Source organism: Elephantulus edwardii, unplaced genomic scaffold, assembly GCF_000299155.1.
Source record: "Elephantulus edwardii isolate Elephantulus edwardi_28Jun2011 unplaced genomic scaffold, EleEdw1.0 scaffold00086, whole genome shotgun sequence".
Lineage (NCBI taxonomy): Eukaryota > Metazoa > Chordata > Mammalia > Macroscelidea > Macroscelididae > Elephantulus > Elephantulus edwardii.
The window spans coordinates 1968837-1976910 of NW_006399836.1; the positions used below are offsets into that span (position 1 = coordinate 1968837).

General features: G+C 48.0%; 1 pseudogene; it reads right to left on the reverse strand.

The window, feature by feature from the left end:
- Positions 1-1435: 1435 nt before the first annotated feature.
- LOC102871379 lies at positions 1436-4945 on the reverse strand (annotated as a pseudogene).
- Between the last annotated feature and the right edge of the window lie 3129 nt (positions 4946-8074).

The window sequence follows — 8074 nt, forward strand, 5'->3', positions numbered from 1 at the left end:
TTTTCCAAACAGAAAGGGCAAAATGTCCCCTAAAGTCGACATAAAGCCAAATAATATTCTCACCACTGGACCAATAGGCAACATCATGATAGATGAGTGCCGAAACTGGCAACAAGTTCATCTGACTTGGATCCATGATCAACACACTTAGTATCAGCCATCGGGAGATCAGGAGACATGTTACACTGGGAAAATCTGCAGTCAGGGACCTCTCCACATTACTGGGGAGCATTGATGTTAGTTTGAGGACTAAGGTGCTCCTTATCCAGACCATGATCTTTTCAATAATCTTTTACACTGCTGAGAGCTGGACAATGAATAAGGATGACAGGAAGGGGAAGGACTGATGCCTTTGAACTGTGGCATTTGAAAAGAGTCCCATGGACTGTCAAAAAGACAAACAGATATGTCTTGGAAAAGGTGTAGCCAGAGTGGTCCTTGGAGGCAAAAATAATGAAGCTTTGTCTCTCATACTTAGTGCATGTGTCTAGGAAAGGGACATGATGTTTGCAAAGGTAGAATGTCAGCAAAAGAGAGAGACCCTCAACCAGATAGACACAGTGACGGCAGGAATGAGCTTGAGTGTGCCAGAGATGGGGAGGATGGCATGGGGTAGGGCTGGGTTCAGATCCGTTGTTCACAGGGTCGCTATGAGTTGTACTTACTTGACGGCACCTACCCGCGACAACAATAACAACAATTGTAATGTGTACCTTGAACATCTCACTCTTTTAAGATCTGTCAGTGTGGGTCAGACTGACAACAGCTATTCGAAGGACTAGATGGGAACCTTGAACCACAGAATCACTGTGCTCACAGAGGAGGAACAACACAGACAAGGAAGGAGAGAGTGGTGGTATAACGTGAAGAGTGGTCCCCAAAGTAACTGAGCTGTACGCCTACAAACGGCCAAGCTATGTGTTCTATCGTGCGTATTCTCAACAGCCACAAAATAAAATAAAATAAAATAATAATAATTGTTATTATTATTAATAATAAAAAGAAACCAGAAAGGGAAGAGCCATCCAACAGGCTGCTTATTATCGTGAGTCAACAGTGGAGCCCCCGGAGGAGCACGCTGACCCCTCCTCAGTAGACAGGTCCCTGTCCGGATGCAGCCTACACATGCTTGGAGGGCTGGCTGGCCCAGACGCAGTGATTGGTTCTCACCTTGTCAAGTAAATTTCCCCCGAGGGGTCTGGTGCCTCTGGCTGGCGGCAGAGAACTAAGCCGGTTTTAATGTATTCCATTGTCTTTCCTGGCGACAAGAGTTGCCCCTCTCAGCACGTCTCTGAGAGTCTCTTTGTAACCCAGGGAGAGCAGTCCCTCCCTCCTCCTCTCTGAGCTGCCGTAATGAGTAGGAAGGAAAAGGATTTATTGCAAAGGACTGAGGATTACAGGGCTCCAGGCGCTGCATATCCACCTGCTGCGGAAATCACGGCCTTGATGGCGAGGGAGTTAGTGCCTGCAGTTCATTTGCAAGTTTGGAGGTGGGGGCTGAGGACTGCTGAGCTGTGGGGGGAAGAGGGCAGAGGGCTTGAAAGAGTTCCGGCGTGGATTTGAAATCTGGTCAGTCTTCCCCCACTTCCTCTCCCACGGCAGCAATAGCCCACATTTCCCCAGCCCCATCCTTGTGCTGCACACGTGCTTGGGGTTTCTCCCAGGAGCAGGAAGATGCTGGTCACGCTGCCCCGCCACCCCCCCCCCCCAGAGGTCACGACAAGCCCAGTGTGCAGCTGATCCCTCAGAAGGCCAACTGGTGCGGAATTCTTCCAAACGTTGACGCCAAGGCCTAGTCCCACAGGCAGGGTGGTGGGATGGAGACGGGTGGAAGGAGGAATCTGGAATCTTCCTTTCAGCTGGCTGTGGCTTCAAGTAAGTTCTCTCACCTCTGGGAGGTCCCAGTGAAGGATGTCTCTAGGTTCTCTAGAGAAACAGAACAGATATGAGCCGGAAAAAATAGAAAGTTCCTGTGGAGAGAAATAGGCTGGAGAGGTCTGCAGGCTTGTGCTCCAAAAGCCACAGGTTGATGAAGAGAAGAGAACAAGAATTGCAAATAGACTGACCGCACACTAGGAAGCCCGCCCTCTCCACTGACTGACGGTGTTAGCTTACGCTGCCATACGGAAGGGGATTACATCACAGCATGAAAGGTGACAGTGTTCTATTATTTGCATTTTCTTTCATAACTGTTCAAGTTGTTCCTCAGTATATTTCCACTGGACTGTTGTCTCTGGGGTATTTGCGTGCGCTCTTGCTCGCTCGCTCTCTCTTCTCTCTCTCTCTCAACTTTTTTATGTATACCGTCAAATCAGATCTGACTGGTACAGGAGGAGATTGCTCCTCCTTCTTGAGCAAAGTATCTGGTGGATTTGAACTGTGCACCTCTGGGATTGCAGTGCAGCTTCTTGCCACTAGGCCACCAGAGCTTGCCGGTATTTGCTCTCTTAACAGCTTCTTCCATCATTTGCCTCTTCTTCTGTAGCTGTTCAAATAACTCCACATCAACATATTTCTTCTAGTTCTCACTATCTGGGGTATTCCTTGCCTCTGCTTTTTTAGGAGAAGGGTTATTTTGGTTTTGTGTTTTTGGGGTTTTTTTCATGATAACTGAGGCAGACTCCTGCTTTCTTGACATCATGGGAGTCTTTTCTCAGCAGATATTGGGTTGTAACTATATGGTGTCCCAGAATATGGCAATGTTTTGTGAAGGACCCGTATATTTGTGCTGCTTCTTGGGCTGAGGCCTGCAGAGCCGAGGTCCCCCCTCCAGTGACCCTCCCCCTCTCCAAAGTACCTGAATGGGAAACCAGGAAGCCTGTTTTCCTCTTCCAGAACTAGCGTCTCCGCCTCACTTGAGCTGCCCCAGCTGTCCCGATCCCTTCTGCTTGAGTTTAAGGGGTCTCACGTGGTGTAGCTAAATAGTAGTTCTTCCTCCAAAGTGCTACGTGCACAGCACTGCTTCCTGCCACGCAGCAAAGGTGATTGCGTTTCATTCTGGACAGCTCTCATGACTGGTGACCGCATTCACATCACATCATATTCTGGCAACAGCTGGCCCGGCGTTTGGCAGAACCACTTGGAGTCACAGCCAGGCTGTCGATGCATGAAGTAACCACCACCGAGGATGACCAGGGGTTGATCCCTCGGGCTCCGTCCAGGTCTCAGGTCAGTCTGACCAACAGACTGTCTACTGAGGGATGAGAGAGTTTTGGAGACCACAAGACAGAGCAATCCACCAGTTGGTGAGTCACGGTGACCCCTTGGACGTCAGGATAGAGCTGTGTGCGCTGCACAGGGATTTCACCAGGCCTTCCTCCCAAGGAGTATTTGTGAGAGCTTGAACCTCAGGCTGCACAGAATGGATGTCTGCCTTCCCCATGCCACCTTTGCGACATGGCTCGAGGTCTCTCAGGTGACCCAGGCAAATGTAACCTTCAGGAGAGTGAGTCCGTGTGTACGGATTTGTTGACACAAAGCTCAGAGATTCTGCTCTGATATCCCCAGATCATTACTTCCCAGGGAAGTGTGGTCCTAGCAGGAGGCACCTGGAGGATTTAACTGCATCTTCTCTGCTTTGTGACTGCGAATGGAGTTACTGATGAAAAGGGTTAAGGTCACAGTCAAAGGCAGGGGGGCAGGGGGAGCAGAGAGGAGGTGATGTGTGCAGAATCTCAGCCCAGTTGGTGGATCTGAGGTGTTGGCTCTGGGCAAGAGAACAAGAATGGGCCGAGGTCGTGAGCTATCAGTGACCCTCCAGCTGGTTTTAAATTTTAAATTTACAGGCAGTAAATGATATGGGAGGAGATGGCCCTTCTTTCTTCCATGGAGGGGCTGGTGGATTCGAACCACGTGTCTTTGTGTTGGCAGCACCGTTCCTTAGTACTAAGCTACCAGAACTTCCTAAGGTCAAGTCACTGGAAATGAAGGGAAGAAGGGTCCAGAGTGTGGTAACCACTGCTGACCCCCACCCCTTTCCTCCCTAGTCCTACCTGAGTGTCCCTCTGTCTCCCACAAGTTTTTTCAGGTGGGGGCAGGGTACCACTTCCTGGATGTCACACAGTCATCTCACTTGAGGTCCCAACACCTGCAAAGCCCACGAAAGAGACATGTGTGGGGCGTATGTGAAGTGCATGTCTCATGAGAATCCACGTGGTCACACATACGCTCACAGCATGGCGAAGGGGCTGCTCGGGGCCTGGAGCAGTGGTCACTGGTGAAAGGTTTCATCTGGATCCCAGAAGTCACCAGGCCAGAGTTGTTCTCTCTGTGCTCCTGTTGTCAGGCCCTGACCCACAGCTGTGAAGGCAGGAGACACTGCCATGTCTGATGCCAGGTCTGTCAGGTGCCAGGTCTGTCAGGTGCCAAGTCTGTGGTTTGCAGATCAGGTGGTGGCTTTGATGCACAACACTTTCTTTGGCTGAATTATGTAAGTCGACAGCCAGGCCTTTGTTTCTAATTTGTTATAATCTTAGGCTGGAAGTTACTATGAAACCTGTCCACCAGAGAGGTCCTGCTGGTATTTCCCCCCCCCCTGAAAAGTGTATACCATCATACAAAAAAGGATTTTATACTGTGGAAACTGATTTCTAATTTACGGCAAGTTTCACTCTCAGAAGTAAAACCACAGAACAACACGATGTGATTCTATCATCAAGACTGGCGTGCTGAGCAAGGAACGTTCTTGTTCTTTGCAGGAGCTGCTTTGCACCGTCAGGAACCAGGGCTCTGCCTTTCGGCGTGACCTCAGCCCGCAAGTCATTGGCACTCAGGCGTTCTGGGCCGCCTTCTCACATTACCTCTCCACAGGGTGCTCTCCTGGTCCTTCCAGCCACACTCAGCTAGTTTGGCTCATGGCAGTTCTTCGAGGCGTTCGTTCTCTTTCTCCACTTTCTATCCACTTTTGGTTACTTGCTGCTCTCATCCGTGCATCTTTGTTCATCGTGCTAACCCCACTCTTCGGCCGCTCATACTTGGATTCTCAGTAGCCTGGGCACCTTTGCACACCCTGGTGGTATTTTAAATATGAGCAGACGAGCTTTCAGCAGTACAGAAGCCTGGACGCCACCACAGCACGCCGTCTGGTGGGTTACTTCATCGTTCTTCTTATTGTTGTTAGGTGACATTGAGTATGACCCAGAGCGACCCTATGAACAATAGATCTGAGCCCTGTCCTATCCTGTGCCATCCTCACCGTCTCTGACACACTCAAGTCCATTGCGGCAGTCCCTGGGTCAATCTATCTGCTTAAAGGTCTTCCTCTCCTTTACTGTCCCTCCACCTTTCAAAGCACGAAGTCCCTCCCCAAGGACTAGCCTCTCCTAGCAATATGCTCAAAGTATGTGAGATGAAGTTTCATCATCTTTGCCTCCAAGGAGCACTCTGGCTGCTCCTTCTCCAAGACCTGTTTGTTCTTCTGGCTGTCCATGGAATCTTCAGCACTCTTCTCCAACACCACAGTTCAAAGACACCAATTCTTCTCCTGTCATCCTTATTCATTGTCCAGCTCTCGGATGCATGTTGTTGTTAGGTGCTGTCAAGTTGAGTATGACCCATAGCGACCCTATGAACGATAGATCTGAATCCTGTCCATCCTGTGCCATCAGAAGGATAGCAAGTGACTAAATAGACCATGGCCCGAATCAGGTGCAGCATTGCTCCTCAGTAATTTAGAGTGGTCTCTGACTGTAGACTTCTCCAGTGCAATACATCTCCTGATCTCCTGACTGCTGCTACCAAGTGAATTGATTGTGGATCCAAGCAAGATGAAGTCGTTGACAATCTCAGTTCTTTCTCCATCTATCATGATCTATCTATTGATCCAGTGGCAATGATTTTTGTTTTCTTGACACTGAGATGCAATCTTCATTGTTGTTGTTGTGTGCCATCGACTTGCTTGCGACTCATAGAGATCCTCTGTACAATAGCACTGAACCCTGCTCTATACTGAGCCAACCTTATTTTTTCTGACACACCTACTCCCATTACTGTAGTCACTGAGTCAATCTATCTCATCAAGGGTCTTCCCCTCCTCTGCTGTCCTTCCACCCTCCCAAGCATGACATCCCTCTCCAAAGACTGGTCCATTTTTGTAACATGTCCAAAGTATGTCAGACAGAGAGCTTCAGAATCCTTGCCTCCAAGGAGAAGCCTGGTTTCACCCTCTCCAGGGCAAACCTGTTAATTCTCCTAGCAATCCATTGTACATTCAATACTCTTCTCCAGCACCACAGCTCAAAGGCAACAATTCTCCTTCTCTCATCCCTAGTCATTGTCCAGCTTTCTGATGCATAGCAAGTAATCGCAAAGACCATGGCCTGGATCTTGAGACCTTAGTCTCAAGATTGACATCGTTGCTCTTCAGGGCTCTGGAGAGGTCCTCTGACAGCAGACTTTCCCAATGCAATAATTCCTTTTTTGTTTTTTAAAAAAATTTAGGGGAGCTCTGGTGGCCTAGTGGCAAGGAGCTGCAACTACAATCCCAGAGGCGCACGGTTCGAATCCACCAGATGCTCTGCCGGGGAAGGAGGGACAATCTCCTTCTGTACCAGTCAGATTTGATTTGACAGTACACTCACACAAAAATAATGAAATTTTAAAAAATTATTATTAATTTCAATGAAAATTTACAGAGACTGGATTTCCGTTCATTCATTGTTGCACTTTTCTCCCCTCCCCCCCCAAAAAAATATGTCTTTTGACTTCCTGGCTAAGAGTACCAAGAGTGTTGACTGTGAAGCCAAGCAAACTAAAGCTGTTAACAATCTCAATCTCTTCACCATCTGTCATGATGCTTCTAATTGACCCAGCGGTGAGAACCTTTGTTTACTTGATGTTGTGCTTCAATCCATTTGAAGACATCAATCCTTGACCCTCTGCAGCAAGTGCTTCAGGTCCTCCTCAGTTTCAACAAGCAGAGTTGTGTCATCTGCATAAAGCAGGTTGTTGATGATCTTCCTCCAAGTCTGATGCCACATTCTTCCTCATAGAGCCCAGCCTCCCAGATGATTTGATCTGCATATAGATTGAAATGGTTTGGAGATAGGACACATCCTGGTGTTCACCCTTCTGGATTTTGAACCATGCAGTGTTTCCTTGCTCTGTTTTGACTCCTGGCGCCTGGTCTTAGGTTTCCCATAAAAACAGTCAAGTGTTCTGAGATTCTCATTTTTCTCAGAGTCAGTAAATCTTCATTAGATGCACTAAATCTCAAAGGCAGGAAGCTGGATTGAGGTCAATGAATCAATGGTGGGGTAGAGGTACGAGACTGCAGAAGCGGAGTTGAGCAATCTGGATTTATGCCCAGCTTTCATGCTTCCCCCCTGAGTCAACAATGGCTTTAGATAAACCATGTTTTTCTTTTCTATTCAGTTTCTCATTGGCACAGGGAAAATGAAAGTCTCAGTTCTCCATTTAATCTCTTTTTATTATTCTTTTGATTTGAGAAAAAGCTTAAAAAAATGGCTTTGCATTCAACCATTCACACACATTTTCTTTTATAATGTTAATTACAACACTCACAGTGTAACTGCACACTTCCCACTTCCTCCCTGTGATTCTTGTTTCCATTAATCCTTATAAACTTTTGAACTTTGTTCGTGGGAAAATGCCATTCTTTTGACCGTATGTGGTCATTGATAGTGCCCCTCCCTCTTGAAAGGCCTGGTCTAGGTGACAGTTGACTGACCCTGTGGTCCTGAACTTGATCTTGTATTCTCCCTCCTCTGTGTGACCTGCCCTCTCCCTTGGTGCCTCCCGCCCCGTTCCTTCTCCTGCTCAGATGTTTACTCAAATCTTACCTTCAGTGGCTCCTTCCATGACTGTGCCCTGTCCCCATTCAACACTCCCTTGCCTCCTTCCTGGGGCCAGTTCCCTTCTTAGCATTTCTCACCACCTGCACCAGGACTAGGGTTCTTATTTGCTTATTATTCTCTTCACTTGATCGTTCTAATGCGAAACCTATACTTGGGCCAGGAGACAGTCGTCAGAACAGAGCAAGGGAACACTGCATGGTTCAAAATTGGGAAGGGCGTACGCCAGGGATGCATCCTATCTCCATACCTTTTCAACCTAT